Here is a 19614-nt window from a genome sequence, read left to right as displayed (position 1 = left end):
GAAGAAAAAGCGTTTATCGTCTAAAACATTGATATTTTCCATAAAGTGCATAAAACATAAAAACACAAAAAAAAGGTCTGCCCGGCAACAACAAGCTTTACCTTACGCTTTCCAGAGGCCAGCTCACCTTCCAAATATTAGTAAACCATTATAAAACACAAATACTAAGTGGAAGGCCGGTAATGAGAGAGATAAAAGAAAGTGGCAGAGCGAAGAAAAAGAAGAGTGTTGGCAAAGATAACTCCGTCTCTTCATTACTCCCTTCTCTCTTTCATTAAAAGCCTTTTCCAGCTCCTCTGCCCCGGCTGAAGACTCTGAAGAGAAAGTGTAATTGTGCATGGGAAATTAAGTCTGCTGCGACTTGCGACGCTATTTAAAATACTGAGTCCCCAAGGGTAAGGAAGTCTGCTAGAAAATGACAACCAGTCTTGAGAAAGCTACTTGAGAACTCTAGCATGTCAAGCTCCTCGTGACTTAGTAGTGGAAGTAGTTTACTAGAAAATGAAAATTCAGCCGTTGTTTACTTACCCACATGTTGTTGTATGGCTTGCTTTCTTCCAAGGAGCACAAAAAACATCATGGCAGCTGTTGTGAATTTACTGAAATTGACTTCAAATGACACTAGTATCTCGAAAGTTGTTAAAAATGAGACATGGACTGTATATATTAAACTATGTCTTAATATGATAGTTTTATGTGAAAAACAGACCTTAATTTGAGTCCTTAGAAATTTCTTGACAGAAATAGATCTCCTGAGTGAAATAGCAATGACATTTCTTCTTTCGGGTTAGACCGTTTCAATGAATCTCTTGATCCATTTGACAAAACTGGTCTGGAGTTGATTTATAATAATAATTTGCATTTCAAAGAGTTATTTGGGGTGTGGGGAAATTAAATGCATTGTAGTATGCAGAGTGGTCTTACATATGAAGTAGACTCACTCCCTCGGTCGAAGTCGAGGAGTGGAGGGTCTGGACATATTATCTCCATCCAATAAACGAAGTGGAATGCATCAGGGATTCCACAAATAAAAGTGTGTGTGTGTGTGTGTGTGTGTGTGTGTGTGTGTGTGTGTGTGTGTGTGTGTGTGTGTGAGTGAGTGTGTGTGTGTGTGTGTGTGTGTGTGTGTGTGTGTGTGTGTGTGTGTGTGTGTGTGTGTGTGTGTGTGTGTGTGTGTGTGTGTGTGTGTGTGAGTGAGTGTGTGAGTGTGTGTGTGTGTGTGTGTGTGTGTGTGTGTGTGTGTGTGTGTGTGTGTGTGTGTGTGTGTGTCTAAAAGTGAAGTGAAACAAGTCTAAATGATTCATTCACGAATCAGACTCATCCAGTTCTCAAATTCAACATACATTGCCACTTCTAAGTCTCGAGAACCTGATCAGTAAACAAATTATGCTTTTTCAGATCTTTTAAATTAAACAATGAATCAACTGAATCACAGAACTGAGCACAATTATTTATTTACAGATTAAACTCACTCACTTCTGACGTTGTTTACGTGGTTTACTTGCAAATTGACTCGAGAACTGAATCAGTGAACAAATCATTCATTTATTTGGCCGATCTTAATCTCTAATTTAACCCAATTCATTCACAGGGTTTAGGATTTGATCCTACGACTTCAGAGTATACTTTTATGAGACTTTATAAAGTTTGACTTCCTGGACCTTTGTCCAAGCCATTGATGCTCTTACTTAAACACACCGCCAGCAAGTTGTTGTTTTTTCCATCATTAGTGGAAAAGAAGTGCATCATCACATTTTTTTCTGTAGCAGAAGCATGAATAACAAAAACTACTCGTCTTGATGACAGATTGCTTTAAAACTGCTGTGTTTTCTCCCCCAATCAAATCTCGCATTTGTTCTCTTGTGGTAATTTTAATCAGTTAGTCTGGCAGAGTTCACAGGCCAACATTTTCCTTGGGATCAATAATCGTATTGATGACAGTCCCGATAGAGGCAGTTCAAGCAACCCGCCTCCACAGAGCCACATCGATTTCATTTTCTGCAATCCATTGAATCAGGTGGCTGCCAAACGCCATTGTGTTTCACCTCGCAGCAGACAGGCATTATCAATCACACACAGAGAATGGCCTGTCCGATCAGGCCAGAGTTATGTGCAGTCGGTCTTTCTCAGGGACATTGTCCCAGGCGTCCGCTCTTGAGAGATGAGATACACTGGGGTGCTTTACACAAATGCCGTCAGGTTGCAGTGCAGCTGTTGTGTGCTGGCCATAGGCAGAGGTGTTCAATCTCTTGCCAGACTTATGCAGCATGATGGTGGCAGAATCTCTCGTCTTGTTTTGCAAAATCTGACCTGTGCTGATTAGATTTAACTGGACAAATGGTATATTTTGTCTTGTATTATATCCTCTTAATTCTTTTATAAATATGTGTATGTGTGTGTGTGTGTGTGTGTGTGTATACAGTCATGGCCAAAAATATTGGCACCCTTGGTAAATATGATCAAAGAATTATGTGAAAATTAATCCGCATCTAACCTTTCATTGGATAATAAGAATTTAAAATAGGGGAAAATATTGACATTTAATATACTGTTTATACAATATATACATTATTTATAATATTTCTCATTTTAATCCTTGTTTTAGCAATTTTCTTGTGCACTTTTGTCTTTTTGTAAGCGTTCTATTTAGCTTTAATTATTTTTTCTTGTTTAAGTCATTTTAGTACTTTTAATCAGGGGTTTTTGTGTCTTTGCATACTATTATAGTTCTTGTTAAGTATATTAAATTTAATTTAATTTGTATATATTGTGCTTACATTTTAATTTTAAGTCTTTTTGTCATTTCAAAATATGTTTATGTAGTTTATCTTTTTTATTACTAGAAATTAAAATATATTAGGTTTGGGTTTTTTTATATGTAATGAAAATGCTTTCTATACTTTTAGTTTCAGTAACAATTATAACATTGCCGCTTATAGATTTTGTTTTATATTTATATATGTTTTTAATATATATATATATATACCTTGTCTTTTTTTAATTGGGAGCACTTTATTTACAGTACATGTACTTAAATGTAGTTAGATATAGGGATAGGTTCAGGGTTAGTACCTAGTTATTACTTAGTTATTTTAATTGCTACAATAAGTGCATAGCACGTTCAGGAATAGGACTGTAAAATAACATGCTACCGTTTTGTGTTTAATTTTTAGTTAACACTAACAACACTGTTTCATACCACACAGACATTACTGTGGTTATATGTGCACAACGAAAGAACATTTCCAGACACTCAAAATTATTTGCAAACACTTTCAATCAAATATTTTTTAAACAATTTTTTTATTGAAATCCACTTTCCTAAATAAGCTCTTTCATATTTCTCTTATCGTTTTTGATTTAACTTCAGACCAGAGGACATGATGAAGCTGTCTTCTGGTCTTTATTAATGGACATTCTATGTATCACAGCCCTAGGCAAAGAGGGAACTCAGATGCAGCACTCGATGCCATGTGAAGTGTTTCACATCTAAAATGTATCGCGGACCGCCTCTTTGTCAATAATACCTGCCAATGTGAATGTCAGGCGACGTATGACAATCCATTAGACACGGCAGCAGTAGCCTGACCTGTGGCATCGCATTCAGTCACTGCAGCCTGCTGTCATTTCTTTTGGTCTCCAAAGAAATATTCGAATGGAGTGTTAACCCTGGATCATAAAACACGAGAGACTGCCATGGGCCATTTTGACATCAGCCTCAGATAAAGCTCCTCAGACACGTGTAGCTTCGTGAAAACCCACAATCTGCGGTATGAAATGAGAGCGTGAGATGCTCTTTTTTTCATTTGCCGTGTTTATTTGGTTTTGGGGTAAAATGTGTCCTCGACAGGTTGCAGTGTGATTCACCTTAAAATTCAGTTCTGCCGCTGGGAGTTTAAAGTAAGTGCTCCAGCCTAATCTTAATTAAAGGGCCTGATGGCAAAAAGGCAGGGCTGAGAAATCCTGCAAAAACAGATTCGTTCACAAGAAGAGAGAGAGGGGGGAGAGAGAGAGAGAGAGAGACAATAGGTTCCTAAATCCCATGCCGGATTGATCTTCCAGCTTGTGGTGTTGGGAGTTCTGTAATTATGGCTGAACTGAGTCCTTGACCCACTTTTGCAGTCTTCTCTCTCTCCTCTTTCTCGTTTTCTTTCTTTCTATCTGCCTTTCTTTCCTCGGTCTCTCACTCTGTATTCTTCCTGTCTTTCGTGCCGTCTTTCTCCTACTCGCTAAACTGCTGAAGAAGTGCATGTGAGTAGAAATAGCCTTGTAGATGCTGTTATGTGAGACGGAGATGGCCGAGTGCCCGGGGTGTTTAAACTGCGAGAGCGGGGAGAATTACTCTCCTGCTCTCTCTCAACACCACGTTTGGCACCTGAGGCCTGCCCTGGCAAAGCACCTCATCGCCCCCCCCTCTCAAACCCAGACACAATTCAGCACGCCACTGCAATCCGCTTGGTAATGCGGGACCTCAAACACCGCTGGCTGCAGGGAACCGTTGGCCATCTAATATTTCATTTGATCCATTTCTTCTTGGAGATGAGAGTGGATAGTCTTGCTCGGGGCGATGTTTGGTGGTAAAGACGTTCTCTTTTAATACTACACAGCAAATGTGCCGAGACAGAAGACTCGGCTCATCTTTATTCCCTGGCCGAAGCGGGATGGGCTGAAGGGGTGAAACGCTCGAGTTTAACTCTCAACCTCATTTCACGTGTTATACTGGATAATTTTTATGGCGTCATGAAGTTTATGATTTAGAACGATGTTGGAAAAAGCTTTATAAAACACCAAGGTGTCCCACTGCCGTGTTTAATTTCTAGCAGCAAATGCATATCATTTGCTTGAACCGCAAATCTGTGAATCTCACGAAAACATGTCCAGGTCAAATATAGGATAGAAAGTAATTAGAAAAATTTTATTAGAAAGATCAAATCCAGAAGAACTGTGGCAACCAATATGGCCTCCAATATGCTTCAAGAATGCTTTTAGAATTTATATATATATTATAAAACAAAAGATATATATTTTATAGTAGGGACCAATTATTAACTACTTATTAATACGCATATTGCTAGAACTGGGCCTTAAAATAAAGTGTGAGCCAATTTATTTTTATTTGGGAATGAAAATGAATCTGGACATGTTACGTTTCAATCCTAAACATTACTCTGATTTGTATAAAACAATATTTTTTTGTTAACACTAGAGCATTGTAACTAACAGATTGAGCAGAGTTTTCACATTCAGGTTGCCAAAGGTAATCAACAGGCGAAGACTGCTCAGCTCCAGGAGCCATACATCACTGTCACCCGACCGCTCCCTATCCATGACGACCGTTCCAATGCACTATCACAGCTCCTCAACCTGGATGCTAATCACATCTACATCCTCCGTCTGCACATGGCCTTGAATGCATCCGCGTCGTTGTGTTTTCTTTAGTCCCTTTATTTAGGTTTAATGATTTTTATCTCACAAAGAAAGCGTATTTCTATAGGACCCTGAACCGACGGCAAAATTAGAATCAGTCATAATGAATAGTAGTTGTATTTCTGTTCATCTTACCTCACGTCTTGCCTAACTCTGGCTGGCTCGTGATAAACTGCCTGCAATGTTCCTCATTTGTAAGTCGCTTTGGATAAAACCATCTGCAAAATAAATAAATGTAAATGCAAATGAAAATACTTCCCTTTCTCTCTTCATCCATTGGGTCTCATGACAGTATAAAAGTTGTTCGAACGCAGCTCTGGCAGAAAAAGCACCTTGCATTTTCCTCTGTGTGGACATTGACAGCACCATTTATTCTCTGCTGATCGTGCTGATACGAAGCCTGATGTTACTGCTGTTTTCGAGGCATCATGCAAAATTCCTTTGCTAAGAAAAAGCACCTTGGAGTGCAAGTCCGTCCGGTGAGATAAAGATGCCTGGGCTGTGGGAGAGATATTTTTAAATCTATGTACATAGACTGTTGTTTTTAATTTTATTTTGACAACCACAAACCAGCAAAGACATACTAACCTTTCATGAGTGCATTCAGTTTATTGCACATACTTTCTTCATTGGCAGAACTTTATTTCTAAATCCATTTACACTGTAACAAATACATACTCCTAAATTGTAATTTTTTTTTTTTTTACTGGAGTACTTTTAAATAAATTACAGTGTTAATTCAATGTCATACTTTGGTTTCTTTGTCATTATTTGTGAAATTTACTAGCAGGGTTAATGTTAGTAAGTAAGGGTTTGGGTTCAAGTTCTTTGTTCGTGTTTGTTTTGCTGCTTGATGACACTGGTGTGTCCTATCATGTTATTTTTATGTATTATTTTCATTTTGAACACACCGGTGTCTTCTAGGCTTACTTCTGCGGAAATATGTGGATACAGGTGGAGCTGGGGAAGTTGGAGAGTATTCAAGTATTTAAATATTCAGCAGCAAACTCATTGACCGCTGATGATAGAAAAGAACCAATCAGCTGTGCCGTGTAATAATGATGTCATTATGTTAGATTTAGTTAGACCTATTGGACCATTTAGAAATACGGATAAATGAAAATGTATTGTTGCTAAGAAAGACAGGGCTATAAATACACTCTATTTGTTGGAAGCACAAATTAAATATAACTTTTCATCCAATGAAAATTCTGTCATTAATTACTTAAGCGCAAAAATACCCTCCACAATGGTAGGACGCCGCTGCAGATGAGGAGAGAATTGTTAAATAAAGTTGTTATTTTTGTCTTCGCTGTGCAATTTCTGTGAAACTATTCTCGTAGCTCCAAAAAGTTGCAGTTCAACCCTGATGTCAAGTGGACTATTTCACCGAAGTCCTTGCTATGTTTCTGAACCTGGAAGCATTTGGAGTCGGAGGGTGAGAGGCTCTTGGATCTCATTAAAAATATCTTAATTTGCGTTCTGAACATAAGCGACAGTCTCACAGGTCTGGAACCACACGAGGTGAGTAATTAAAACATTTTTGGGTGAGCTATCCCTTTAAGACTACTTTTGAACACGACTTCCTTATTTCTATTTCTCATTTACAAGTTTTTATTGACTAGTCTCATTCAATGAACTGCAAGCGTTCGATGCCTTTCAGATTTATTTAAATAATATATTAATTATTATTGAGCTTCTTGCGGAAAGGCATTGTAATTCTAAATCAATCAGAGCATCAAGGAAATGCCACTTAATTAATCTTTCCGCTTCATTAGATTTTCCGATCATAATTAAATGATTAGTAGATATGAACTTTGTATTCAAGCGTTCCACTCATGCATTTCTCCGCACTGAAAATTAAAACGGCACAATGATCTCATATGATTGGGGGAAATTGAGGACTCGGGGCTTGAGTGTTTCTTGAGATAATATTAGATGAAATTCGTAACTGTGAGTGTGTGTTTTGCGGGTATGTGCGCAAATGGCTAAAGTGTCGTTATTTTTAGGAAATTTCGTGTGGTACGGCACGGAGTCTCCAATCTGGTGCTTTCGCAGCCCCCCGTGAGCAGCCGCTCTCTCCACAGAGACACCCTTAGCTTTTCCCGTTCCTCTCGCTTGAGGGTTTAGCGCACCACGGGAGTGTGCCCTGCAGCCACGGTGTCTGAATGTCACAGGAAAATTAAAAAACTTCTATTGTACCTCGGCCAAGGGCCTGAATCTTAATATAGACCCTCGCTAAATCCAATACGCTGGAGATTATGACCAGGTGACGGGGTCAGTAAGTACTGATTAAAACCGAGGTCAGTAAAAGGTGGCCTTTGAAAAAGAGTGAAGAAGGAGAACAAAATACTCTTCTGAGGAGCTCTCTTAACAGACGCTTAAGGCTGCTCTTATGTCAAGCGCTGAGCTGTTGCTCGCGTTTTCCTTCCGCGTTCATTCAACCCAGACCTGTAATAATTGCTCAGATATGTTTTGATGTCCTCTCTGGTCTGATATCGCTAGAAAGGTGTGAAATAAAAATTGCAGAACTGAGTGGCGTAGTATAAGCTACACTTGATTTCTCTGCATATAGAGATATCGGATGATGTTTGTATGTTGACTCAAGGACTCGATAAAGAAAACACCCTGTTTAAACATTTTCACAGCAGACAAATCAGCGTTGTTTGTGACCGTCGATAAGTGTTGCTATTAGCAAAAATTCGACTTTTAGTGTAAAGATTAGTGTAATGATTACCTGTGAAGCGTCACTGATAGCTAATGACCTTCCATAAAAGACCATCCACAAATACGCATTCCTTCTGCTTTTGTTTTCTACAAGATAAGACATACGGTAACATCATTTTAGGTGTTAAGTAGGTTAAGTTCAATTTGGAGTTAAATACCATCATTTCGTTAACTGATATAATGTTAATATACCAACCTACTGAGATCAGATGTTCACCTTCGAAAACACACTAACCACCAAATGCAGGTGGTGGTGAGAAACTGGCGTGATGAACCGAACGCATCACAAGTTTATAAATATGAATATATATAGAAGGTGTTCAGTGTCATTCACACAAGCACTAAACACCATCATGGTGAGACTCATTAAACTGAAATATGCAATAAACATTCATTTAACAACATTACATCTAACACACAAGCCTAATAAACATAGCTAATACGAAGAAGCATCAAATTAAAACAAAATGTGAAATGCAATGCAAATTTACATTTTTTTCCCTGTAGATTTTACAGGAATTTACCATTAATCATTCAACAGGTTTTTACCGTAGCATTTTCACAGTATTTTACCGTTAAAAATCAAATATCATGACATAATCTTAGTTTGATTTTAGTAATTGTAGTAACTAGTATTTCAATGAAATTATGGCGTTTCTATATCACCTGTCATATTATGTTTAAGCTATAACTTCAATGACAAACGTTTACAGTTTATAAAACAGAGTGGCCAACGTTATAACAATAGGATATTAGCATTAATAAACAGCATCACTTTATATAATTCTTATAATGAAAGCAATTATAAGTAATTTGAATATCCATATTCCATAATTTGAGAAGTCTGACTGAAAGTTTTGCTTTGCTGCCAGTATGCAATTATTTAAGACATAAAATAATAAATAATAAAAATAAAATAGCTACATTTGGTTTTCATAACTGTGAAAACCCTTCTTCTTAAATAAAAGTTCTATTTAAAGCCACCTTGCAGACCCGAGGACCCTTACAGTGGTTTGAGGGGTCCCCTAGTTACGAACCGCTGATACTAAAAAAAACAAACAAAAAAAGCACAATTGTATTAATTAGTGTAGTTTTTGAGGCAAACTAACAAAATGGAGGAAATGGCACAGAATTAAAAATATGTGGCCGTTGTTTGATGACTAACTGTTCAAGCCCTTAAATTAGCCTCGCGCGTTGCCGAAGTACTTTTCACCTCATATCACAGGAAAGCTTGTGAGGTAAAAACGGCTTTTCATCCGTTCCTCCTTCACGAGCCCGTGAAAACACGGTGATTTCTCATTCCAAAAACACAAATTTAGATATAAGTACAAAAAGAGCTTTAAACCGCGCTGTCAACGGCGGAGATGAAAGGGAGTAACGCGTCGGAAGCCTGTCAAACCGGTGACATTCCCGCGTTATCTGCACAGCGCGAGCTGCTGGAAACGCAGGAATCGCGTGTCTGCTGACTGATTCGCCGCCTCGCGCTCCTCCTTTCTGTCCTTTCTTCTGACAAGCAGTGGGAGAGAAAGGAGGAACAGAGAGAGACGATGATGTGTTTTTCTTCTTCTTTTTCTGTTTCTGAGGCGAAATAAGGATAATTTCTTGGAAACCCAAGACAAACAATGTGGTTTTGTGCGGCGCTGTGTGTCTGTACATTTTCTCTGAGGCCTTATCATTAAGGCTAATGTTGATTAACTTCTTACAGTTCTCTCCCCGTCCCCCGCCCTCTCTTAAGCTGTGTGCATTTGGCAATACATTCCTCCTAATTAAACCAATGTCTTCCCAAGCTTTTGTGCTTTTGTTGATAATTGTGTGTTTTGAAATAGCCAGCCTGACAGAAGTCTATGAAATATCTCTGTGCAGACAGGCTTCAAAATGTTGCTATCTGCGCTCTCTGTTACTCTCTCTCTCTCTCTCTCTCTCTCTCTCTCTCTCTCTCTCTCTCTCTCTCTCTCTCTCTCTCTCTCTCTCTCTCTCTCTCTCTCTCTCTCTCTCTCTCTCTCTCTCTCTCTCTCTCGGGTGGGATATATACACAGCTGGTATATGCAGAAGACCGTTGAAGCATGAAACCAACCTTTATAAAATGTTATATCACTGCACACATTCCTGGTACTTTTCACCTCAATAAATTTTCAATGGTCACATGAAGGTGCCTGCAGCAGCACAGGTCATCATCTGAATGAGCGATCCGACATAAAATGAAATAGCATACAAGCAGAGCTTCCTTTTAATAACGCTCTGGGAACTTTTCGCTGACCTCACGCGCACAGGAACACACAAATTTGCAAGCGCTTATCTCTTACGTTCACGAGGCTGCGTTAGTAAAATTTATCCCTGTTAGGGCAAGGCTGGGTTTTCAACATCACTACTCCCGTCTTCAGCGTATCTAATTTTCTAATATCAATAGCGAATAATCGAACCATTATTTTATATGCTTCTTTTATTGCAAAATATTTCGATTTTTCGATTCATCAAACTGCCTTGAAAAAATACATCTGTGAAAACTGATTTCCACAATGATAATATAAGGATCATTATTAATAACCGGGCCCCAGTAATAGCCAGCTAACTAAGAATTTGGTGACTGCTGAAAATTCAGCTTTATACCACTAAATTGCTATTTAATATATAAGATATAATACCGATAGCAAACTGAAATTGCAATATTTTAATATAACTGTTTTGATAGGCTAAGAAGAATTCCAAAAACATTACAAAATCTTAATTATTATTATTATTACTTAATTATTTTTAATTGTTAATGTAAGTTATTTTAAATAACTAATTCAATGTGCAAAAAGTTTGTTTGAGTTTATTTAGTGTGATTTATTTTTTAATTTATTGACAGCATTATTATGACTCACTGCATTTTTTCAGTTTCTTATCGTCAAAACGAGAATTTAAGAGAGGACTTTGTATATTTTCATACTAATTCTTTTGATTCAGTTTCACTGAATTATAGTTAAAGAGTTAAAGAGTGCCGTCTGAAACTGTTAAAGTGAAATAACTGGACATGGACAAGAATATGTGGCACTCTTCAGTAGTATTTTTGATTATGGCCTTGTGATCATGCTGTGGAAACTGGAAACTCAGGAGAGAGGATATGAATGAATGTTTTGCTCAATAAAAGGTCTGTGCAGTTTGACTTTGTGGAATCCCTCTTGTAGACCGAGCGTTAATCACTTTTCTCTCTGTATCCTTTCCCCTGTATCTCTCTCCATCCTCCTCTCCGTTGCCAAAGGTTTTAAAACTCATTACTATTTCCCGGATTAGAATTCAGAACTCAAACAATGAAGTTAATTATGACAGATGATTACTGCTGTAAGAGCTCTGGAGTTCTTAAGACATCGGTTGCCAGGGGGTGCTTTGCAGGAGCGTGCTGCAACCCAAACCAGCTCAGCTAATCTGCTGTGAACTATTTTGCTTTTTGTCAAAACAGGAGACAAAAAAAAAATCTGTTAATAGTAGTGCATAATTAAAATGATATTTTATTCAAAATAAGTTGTCTGGAGAAGCTATGTCTAAAATCTCATTATTTTTAGGGTGCACTAATTAACCGGCAACCTCACATGGCATCTGAAAATTTCAGAAAAATTAGTCTATACTTTTTTTTTTTTTTTTTTTTGTGATTTGTTACCTGTTTTATATTCCACCCATTTGTTCAAATAAATAGCAACTTGGCACTGCATGCATCGCTGGTAATACCAGAAATGCTAGAAAACTCTGAATACTGTATTAATGCACTGATAATGCTTGTTTGATGCAGCATTTCCAGCTGATGAAACTGGCCAACAGTTTCCGTGTGTGTTAACGGCAGTACCTTACCAGAAAAAAACAACAACAACAACAACAAAAAAATCTCCATTATGATAAAACGTTCAAACTGTTATTGATGTAATAGCAACGCTGATGCTGAAAACCGTGATCAAGCATCTTTTGTGTCAGTCTCGTGCGCTCGCTACCTGACGGGGTATTTGTCTCATAATTGGGAGAGCCAGAGGGGCAAACTCAACATCAGAGCTGTTTCTCTCTCGTTGTCTGTCTTTCTCTCTCTTGTGCATCCTTCTTTTATTATTAACATTATTATTATTTCTTTTAATTGAGGGGGAAGCTAAACTGGCAGCTGTGGATTACAAAAAAATGTCAGGTACTTCAGGGAACGGTTTTCATAGCCGTATACTTAAACTATGGTACATTCTGCTTTATTCCTTATCATATACTGAACCGCTTATAATAATACATAAATTGTAACAATATTTTACAGTATGTAATGTCTATATTGCAAAAGGGTTTGGGTACACCCTCTAATGAACAGGTTTGACTAGTCATTTTTTACAAAGATAAAATGATATTCTAGAGATTTATTCTAACATAACAAGGCAGACGCAATGTTTCTTTGTAAAGCAAAGATCAAAAGAAATGAGTTATACTGATTATGTTTCCATCTTTGTTGTCACGGTTTTGGAAGTGCATTTTCTCTTATAAAGACGGAGGTGTCCCCAATACTTTTGTCCATATAGCATAGTACACTGGAAAAAAAAAAAAAGGAGAGTATGATTTACTTAAAAAAAAACTATTTTCACTCAGAAAAGGCTAGAAAATTAAAAAACATTTGCCAAGTAAAGCCTATCCATAATTATAAGTTATGTTTACTTTGGAGTTCCCAGTAAATTTTATTGATTTAGTTTGTAAATTTTACTGAAGTATGGAAATTATTTTAGCGTGGAAATGAACTTTGATTCACCCAAATTAAAAACAAAAAAGCATACTTTTGCACAGTTTATAAATGTAGCACTGGGAAAAAGAAATAGAAAAGGTCCAAACAGTTGCTATAAAATTAAAAGCACACAATTCCCAAGAATATAGTTTTATTCTTAAACATAAAAATTTGTTCTCGTGGAAATTACTTAAGTAGTCAAGAGGTATGAACATTTTTATTCATTAGAGGGGGGTGTTCTAATACTTAATCTCTCAAAGTGCTTTTATTTTGAAGAGTAGTTCATATTGACTTGATTTGTTTAAAAGAAGTTTTACATGCAAAAATGAATAAACTAATTAAGGTTCAGAATTGTATTAAAGAATAATCATCTGGCTTATTTCAGACAAATACAATGGGAATTTTCTTAAAAAATGTCTTGCCCTTCCAAGCTTTATAATTTCAGTGAATTATGGTCAGAATTTTGACCATATGGTTTCTGCTCCACATGGAGGAAGGGCCTTCTGAGGTAACTGAGGCATTTGTGTAAGAATAATATCCATATTTAAAAGATGTAGGGAGTGGTGTAAGCTATGATGAGAATAGGCTAGTGTCACAAGAATCGAGTTTTGTTTAAAGCAGTATCCTCTTGGCTTACATACATTTTTGTTCATAAATCCTCTTTCTAATTTGTGACCCCTGGAGCTGTGTGGAGCACTTTTATAATGAATATTATTTCAAACGGGGGACTATTGTCATTTTTGGGTGAGCTATCCCTTTAAGATTTAGAATTTTTTATATTCTTTTACTGTTAAAATGAACATTTGTGTCTAAAAAGCAGTTCTTCATTGGCATCTCGTCCACGAAGGCCCTTCATAATCCATGGAATTGAAGCCAAATATTGTTCTTCGTGGAATTGCTGCGAAACCCCTCTTTTGTAACCTTTATTTGTAAAATAGTAAACCAAGGTCCCCGTCGTATTTTTAATATAATGATTTATATGCAAGGCTGTTGTAATGTAATCCAGATCTACATTTTAGCACTGACACTGAATTATAAAAGCCTTTATTAAACTTTTCGTCTGCGTTTGATAATAGAATATTTTTCCACACAAATACCAGTTCATCCACTCTCATCTTTTTCATTTAGTCGATAATCCTCTTACTTTCAAACATTGATAGTGCCATGCAGCAGGTCACAGGGCATCGGGACTCAGGTTTTGTCATGGTAATGAAGCAAGTGAGACAGCTTTTAATTCATAGACGATGAGCTCATATCTTTTAACAGAAATAATAGTTTTTTTTTCTTTTAAACCATTCAAATCTGCAAGTCACTTTTTCATCTGTTATTATTTCTATGTATATCTCCCTGGCTTAAAGGATGCCATATTTCATTGAGTGATTGCCTGGATTTGTTGAGGATCATTACCATTACAACAGCCCCTGCAAAAATACGGATTTATCTTCTCCCCATGATATCAAATGATGATATATATATTTATATATATAAATATATATATTGTGGGGTATTTCATTCAGTCTTACAGACAAGATATGATCAGCATGAGTTTATAATGATGAAGTAGAAAAAAATAAAATTTTTAGTCTGCAGGGACACTTAAGTCTGGTTATGTGGGGAAGGGGGAAGTAGATATCATGCTTATGCACTATATATATATATATATATATATATATATATATATATATATATATATATATATATATACAGTATATAATGTGTGTGTGTGTGTGTGTGTGTATACATATATATAAAATATATTAGTGTTAAAAGATTAATTGCAAAGTGTTTGTTTGCATAATATATGTGTGCATTTTATGTATATTTATAAGGTATATACAAATACACACATACAGATACACACACATGTACATATAGTTTTTTTTCTACTTTTTGCATGCATTTACATTTATATTTATATTCATTTAATTTATATTATGTCATACAAATCTGAGGGTATTTACTTTAATTATGTGGCCTCACATGGAATTGCTTGTGGCTATGCAGTTTAGAGTAACTTTGCAAAGCTTCATAAAATGTATTTAGGCTACATATTTAAATGTACATGCAAGTGTTATCGAAGACGTGGAAGCTGACCTAATTAAACAAACAAGATAATTACTCCATCGGTAGCGGTAAATCGCATTTCTGGCCATTAAAATGTAGTGTACGCTGCTAACTAACTGCGCTTGTTATTAGAACAGATGGTTTGAGAGGAAGTTGCGTGCGCATGCGCAGTGCGCCTGCATAGAGCTGAAGCGCAGACAGCGCTATGAGAGACAAGAGAGAAAACACCCCTTATCTGTAGAGAAAGGCTCAAAAGTTCACTCGTTTCGCACAAAATCCTTTCTACGACTCACTCCAGGTCACATATCGCACCGTGTTTCTATGTCTGTGATGCGGAGTGTCTGAGAGGTTTGTAAAATTATGTTTTTTTCTTGTATTTTAACCACCGCTCTGCGCACTGACACAAAGACAGATGCTTACTCGATCTACACACCATTATGTGCTGCTTTGGGGCAAACAAATCAGATTCGTGCGGGCTTTAGTGGAAGGATCTTTCTTTGTTTCGGGCCGTAAAGCAGCATTGTTGACTCGGCTTTGTTATGGTTCTGTCTCTTGTTTGGGCTGTGCATGAAATTTAGGCCAAACGAGACGAGCCTTGGTTGGCTAACTTGGTTTCTTGACTCTTTTTTGTCTTCGTTTTCCGATTTAGTCGAACCGCGAGCGGATCTAACGGAAAAGCGACAAATTGTACGGCGCTCACATGTATGTAGAAACTTGCTCGAACGCGGTAGGAAACGCGGTTATCGATTTATAACACAAACTTGGGGCGGATGGGGCTGCTTTCGTTGTAGCGCATTACAGCGATGTCCGATTCGCGAACGAATCGCTCTTTTGAGTCGGATCTTATTAGTGAATCGATTGATCCGGTTCACGCACGCGCGAAAAAACGACCTGTTCGCGATTACGGAATCGTTTGGATTCTCAAGGATTCACTCGCAGTGAGCGTATTGACAATCGGGAACCGACTCTTTCGGACTCGATTGATAACTCAACGACTCATTAATATGAGTCTTTCAAATATGAATTATTATTATTATTAGTAGTAGTTGTAGTTCAGATGGAATTTTTAATGAAGTTTAATACAACACCTTTAGAGAAAAGCGAATCAAAGCTCCTTAATTGAAACAGGAAAGGACAGGACATATTTTTTTATTTTTCTGACAATGGCTACAATAACAATAGTTGCATAAAAGTTGACCCAGTAACAATATCCTGAGTCAGTTTTGTAATTGAACATGTATTGAGATGTTTTGGGGTTTCCTGTAATAGCGTAAGAATGGTGACCGTTTTAGGAGAGAACTTGTTTCGGTGCCAGTAGCTGTGTCCAGTTAAAACAGGGTTCTTCCTGTTTATTTGTAAGTTAAAAACGCAGTTTCATTCAGTTTTTGTGATTTCAGAAAATATAATTGTTAATTTTATCTGTGGTATGCGCACTTTGAATAAATTGCACTGTATCTGTCGTCAATATAACAGCCATCCTCCACGGTCCAGGCATTCGTATCGGCCGTTAAAAACATTAAGTGCACTTGCATTGTTATTTTTCTTTGTGTCTGTTTATATTTGATGTTCTCTCTTTTAAAATGAGCTTGTCCCTTTCTATGTCCTGCATCACTTAAGCAGACATCCTGATGCCCTTTGCACTTTTTGCTAAGTTCTGCACGTCCTTGGATGACAGAATGTTTCACTGGTTTTTTTTCATTAGTCCTAGATCGTCTTGCTCAACCGACTCTACATTTACATGCCCATATCAGCGCTGTGATGTCACTAGTCTGTAGTCAGAAGTGTAGGCTGCAAGGCATTGGGGACAGAACTTGATGCTCTGCCAGTGTTGATGTGGTTTTAAAATGCTGTTTTTCCTGCCAGGGTTCATTGAGTCTCTGCTGAGAGTGGCATCCCACAGAACTGCCCTCATCTGCCAAGCTCTCGCTCTGGAAGGCTCGCAAAACTCCCACTAGTGAGATTCAGCATTCTTACTGAGGTGAGTTGCTTTTTCACGAGGTCAGCGTGGCGTGCAGAGATTAAATGATGACTTGATTGTAGAAATGAGTGAATTCTGATTTGTCTTGTGCTCGCTAATGTTTCTCCAATACGAAAGTTAAGCTCTGATTACTGCTTTTGTGGTATATTGTTCATTCATTACAGTAAATTTATATATATATATATATATATATATATATATATATATATATATATATATATATATATATATATATATATATATATATAATAGATTATAAAATGTTATGCATAATAGTGATCAAATTATTTGGGGAAATATAATATCAATATAAAATGTAGTCCTGATGAAACCAGTTTGCTTGATCACATCATGGCAACACTCACAGATTCCAGTCAAGTGGCTGGATTTATGTTTTTAGTTAATTGTGTGTCTGTGTGTTTAGGATGGCTTGTTTCGAGGCTGAGGTCAGTATGCACTGTTAGTTATTGTTTCCGGTCCACCTGAAGGCTGTGATCTCTGAGCTTGGGCCCAGGGATGACATGGAAACACAACCTGCTGATCTCTGAACACAAGGTATTATTTGACTTTATGCATTCTTGTTGTATTACTAAGTTTGTACTAAGTTTGTACTGTATTACTAAGTTTGTACTTAACAGTTGAGTTAAACAGTTGAGTTTTTATCGGTTTTGAATCTATCCAGCTGATTTCCGGTCTGGCGGTAGCACTTTTTTAGCTGTAGCTTAGCATAGGTCATTGAGTCTGATTAGACTGTTAGCGCGTCACTCTCAGAAATGACCAAAATTTTATATTTTTCCATTTTAAACTTGACTCTTCTGTAGTTGCATAGTGCACTAAGACCAATGGAAAGTTGAAAGTTTTTCATTTTCTAGCAGATATATAAGCTTATAAGTTAAAGCAGCACAGTTGATAATAAGAAATGTGCCTTGAGCAGCAAATCAGCATATTAGAGTGTTTTTTTTTTTTAAGAATCATATGATACTGAAGACTGGAGTAATGATGCTGAAAATTCAGCTTTGCATCACATGAATACATTTCAATTGTAAATCTATTCAAATAGAAAACTTCTATTTTAGAAATAATAATAATAATAATTTTCTCCATAGTACTGTTTTATAAAATTTTTATGCTCTTAATGAGCAAAGAACACTTCTTTACAAACAGTCTTGCAGACCCTGTACTTTGTAGAGTACTGTAACATTTGAAAGCGTAATAAAGCACATGATTTGTCTTTGAATCACCCCAAACACCTTATCGTATGTTGCATTCTACAAATGTAAGTCGTTTAAGTTAAAAGCGTCTGATAAATGAATAAATGCAAGTGTAGTGGGAGTTTTTTCAGTAAATGCAAAAGTCTAGTTTCTTTGCGGGCTAAAGGTATAATTGACTGCTTTTCGGTGTTAGTAATCACTATATATAAACTTGACCTAATAGTGCACCTCAGTTGTGATTATTTATAGACGTTTGAGAGCGCTGCCTTGTGATTGTAACCAGTTCTCGTATTGGGAAATCATATTGACTCACTGACCTGTTTTGACTATAGTTGCACAGTTTTGTCTTCGTTTTGTTCGCAGGCCGAGCAGTGAGCTAAATCAGGGACGTGGAAGGGTGAAAGCAGGCCATGTCGCGGGTTCCCACACCCCCTCCCCAGAGAGAAGCTGACATCCCAGGACCTGTGGCGGAAAGACTGGTGTTATACACAGGTGAGAGAGACTGGCCGAATAGAAAATGAATCGCTCCGACTTGAGTTTCCACACTAACACTTGAAACCAGCTATCTGTATTTTTTTGTTTCATGGCAGGTAGAAAGTTGTGAAGTTTTTTCTTACATGTGGGCGTGAAACACTTCAGCTTCTGTCGAGGAGGAGATGGGAGAGAAAGTTGTAGAGCTGGCGACCTTCTCCTCCAGGCCCCAACGACAAGATGAAATGGTGTGTTTTCATTGCTTTTTGAGTGTTTGATGAAAGACCCTCCATTGGCCTCTTAATTCTTTTCTGTAATGCCTCCACCATTCTGCCCAGCCAAACACTCACATACACCCACAAATACAGACTTGTGCCTTTCCAAATATCATTGTCTGTGGAAACTAACAGTCAGCCCGTTTTGATTTAGGCTGAGTTTCACTGAGCACGCCTGGGACAAACACTGCGCCAAAGATTTCTTTTGTCGCTGACAGCTCATTAGTGAAATTCACGATAAATCTGGTGTCTGATAGAGAGCGTTGATCTTGCAGACATTTGAACACAGATAGCCCTGCTCGATGGCTCTTCCCAGTCCAGAAAGTTTAGTTTGATTCCGGTGTGTGGTTAGGCATTCACGCGTGTTATTTCAGTGGTTTTAAAATATATCTATCGTAGTACACTGCTGGTTAGTTTGGAGTAATTAAGGTTTATAGTGTTATTTATTAATAATAATAATAATAGGAAGTCTGCATTTGTTGTTAAAAATGACAGGTTTTCCATAAAACCTGAAACAACAAAACGGTTTTCAGCATTAAAGTTCCCCGATTGTGCCATTTTGAGTCTACTGATATTGGTTTAGAGTCTTCTGACGTACATTCATGCAAGGTATAAAAATGCTTTTCTCAAAATATGTGTTGAATATCACCCTTATTTTCCAGGGTTCTCAAATTATTTGTTCAAGCCCAGTTCTAAGATTCAGTCTCTCTAATTTCCGTCAAGCCTGCTCTGCTCTGATTAGTC

General features: G+C 37.3%; 1 long non-coding RNA gene across 1 annotated transcript; it reads left to right on the top strand.

Annotated features, from left to right (window-relative positions):
* The first annotated feature begins 15231 nt into the window (after positions 1-15231).
* On the top strand, positions 15232-18554 carry LOC122354526. Its single transcript, XR_006252119.1, has 4 exons — positions 15232-15283; positions 16799-16913; positions 17338-17468; positions 18488-18554. It is a non-coding gene; the product is annotated as an uncharacterized LOC122354526 (long non-coding RNA).
* The last annotated feature ends 1060 nt before the right edge of the window (positions 18555-19614 follow it).

This window comes from Puntigrus tetrazona, chromosome 11 (genome assembly GCF_018831695.1).
Source record: "Puntigrus tetrazona isolate hp1 chromosome 11, ASM1883169v1, whole genome shotgun sequence".
Taxonomy (NCBI): domain Eukaryota; kingdom Metazoa; phylum Chordata; class Actinopteri; order Cypriniformes; family Cyprinidae; genus Puntigrus; species Puntigrus tetrazona.
This window is presented reverse-complemented; position numbering and strand designations above follow the sequence as displayed.